This window comes from Vanessa atalanta, chromosome W, assembly GCF_905147765.1.
Source record: "Vanessa atalanta chromosome W, ilVanAtal1.2, whole genome shotgun sequence".
Taxonomy (NCBI): domain Eukaryota; kingdom Metazoa; phylum Arthropoda; class Insecta; order Lepidoptera; family Nymphalidae; genus Vanessa; species Vanessa atalanta.
In genome coordinates, this window is record NC_061901.1 from 3,424,801 (window position 1) to 3,427,254 (window position 2,454).

Here is a 2,454-nt window from a genome sequence, read left to right on the forward strand (position 1 = left end):
GTTGAAGCGTCTTTTCCGGCAACCCTATGCATTCGGCGTCGTCCCGAACTACTGGAAGATTGCTTTGGTGCATCCGATCCCTCAAAATGGCAACCGCTCAGACCATCACCTCCTTGTTCTCCAAGATAATGGAGTCCATTATAAACTGCCAGCTCCTGCGGTACCTAGAGGAGTACCAGTTGATTAGCGACCGCCAGTACGGTTTCCGTCGGGGTCGCTCAGCCGGTGATCTTCTAGTTTACCTTACTCATAGATGGGCGGAAGCAGTTGAGAGCAAGGGGGAGGCATTAGCAGCCAGTCTGGCCATAGCGAAGGCCTTCGATCGCGTGTGGCACAAAGTGCTTCTTTCGAAGCTTCCTTCCTATGGGCTTCCCGGGAAATTATGCAATTGGATTACCAGTTTTTTGGCAGATCGGAGCATCAAGGTCGTTGTCGACGGTGCATGCTCTGACTTAAAATTGACAATGCTGGTGTCCCACAAGGCTGCGTTCTATCACCCACTCTGTTTCTTCTGCATATCAATTACTTGTTGCAAATCTGTAACATTCACTGCTATGCAGACAACAGCACCGTAGATACCTCATACACCGGCCGTGCTAATATTTCTCGGGAAAACGTCGAAGAAAACCGGAAAAAACTTGTGTCTCAAATCGAGTCTTCGTTAAACAAAGTCTCGAACTGGGGTCGGCTAAACCTAGTCTATTGCAACCCCAAAAAGACGCAAGTTTGCGCGTTAACTGCTTGAAAAAAAAAAACACCATTTGTCGTATCTCCACGATTCGAGGACATTCCGTTAGCCGCCACAGCTAGTATCAGAATACTTGGCGTCGATGTTTCGAGCCTCGTTCAATTCCGCGGTCAATGGGAAGGCAAAGCCAAATTGGCATCAAATAAGCTCTGTGTGCTCAGCAAGGCAAGACAGTATTTCACGTCGGCCCATCGTCTAAGACTATACAAGGCGCAAATTCGGCCTCACATGGAATACTGCTCTCACCTCTGGGCGGGTGCTCCCCAGTATCAGCTCCTTCCATTTGACCGTATCCAACGTAGAACGGCTCAAATAATCGACGATCAAGCCCTTTCCGATCTGTTTGATCCTTTGGCTTTGCGTAAAGATGTTGGATCGCTCTGCATCTTCTACAGAATTTATCACGGGGAATGTTCCGAGGAATTATTTGGATTAATCCCGGCTGCTGAATTTCACCTTTGGACATCTCGTCAAAACTCCAAATATCACCCGCACCACCTAGATGTCCAAAAATCCACAACAGCGCGATTTTTAAGACATTGTCTGCCTCGCACAACCACTCTGTGGAACCAACTTTCGTCGGCGGTTTTTCCGAACCGATATGACTTGGGATTTTTCAAGAAAAGAACGTACTCTTTCCTGAAAGGCCAGCAACTCACCTGCAAGCCCAGATGTCCATGGGCGGTGGTAGTCACTTTCCATCAGGTGAGCCTCCTGCTCGTTTGCCACCTCTGACATAAAAAAAAAGTCAGGAGAGTGATTAGACATAGAAGAGGGATTGTAGAATACACCTAGAAGAAGCTTAGAGCAGGAAAGACTTACTTCAATAAGTAGATGTTCGGCCGCATCGTGAGGCGGTGGTTGGGCAGACAAACTAAGGACTGTAAGGAATATATGAACGTAAGTAGATCGCAACCCCCCCACCTCTCCTCCCACTACGGTCATTATGAATCAGTTGGAAACCGGGCAACGAATAAGATGTGATCAGTATGGCATGAATATTACGGGTCTCAAATGATGCAAGCAGATCTGGATAATGAGCCGGAACACTTTGTGCATTGATGTGGATGACATTAAATTTTTTCACGAAGTTCGAAAAATGTGATTCGAGGGTGACATTTAGTGAAGGAGAAGGTGAACTGAGTAAGCTATCATCACTAGACGATTCATCAGAAGATAAGGATAAATAAATATCACTATGTATACTATCTTGAGACGACATAAAAACAAAAAATAAAAAATATATATGTCGTGGAAAGCCAATCATTTTCATTAAAAGAAGCTTATTTGATTATTATAGTAGTTGATAAACGCGATGACGTCATGGAATGTTAAAGTCACGTGGACAGAGTCGTGTTGGAGAGTGTGGGGGCTGGATAATGACACTTGCGTTTGAGTAACTGATCAGCCTACACCTCCAAGGCGAAACTGTCGGTTTACTTACTTAAGAACCAAGTTGTAAATCCGTAATAAAACTTCTGTCGCTATACCACGTGTTATTTTAATTCATCGTGATGGACCCCGTACCACCGAACACAGAAAAGGACAATTCTACCGCTCAGCCATCGCTGCCGCCGATATCAGAAGTGGAATCTGATTCTCACTGGCGCACGATGTTCGAGATTCAGCAGAAAAATATGGTGCAACTGATTGAGGCTATTCGAACACAAGTATCGACACCCAATATATCTCTGCCGGAGTTCAAT

At 45.5% G+C, this 2,454-nt stretch overlaps 1 pseudogene; it reads left to right on the forward strand.

The window, feature by feature from the left end:
- The first annotated feature begins 730 nt into the window (after nucleotides 1-730).
- On the forward strand, nucleotides 731-1,938 carry LOC125075538 (annotated as a pseudogene).
- The last annotated feature ends 516 nt before the right edge of the window (nucleotides 1,939-2,454 follow it).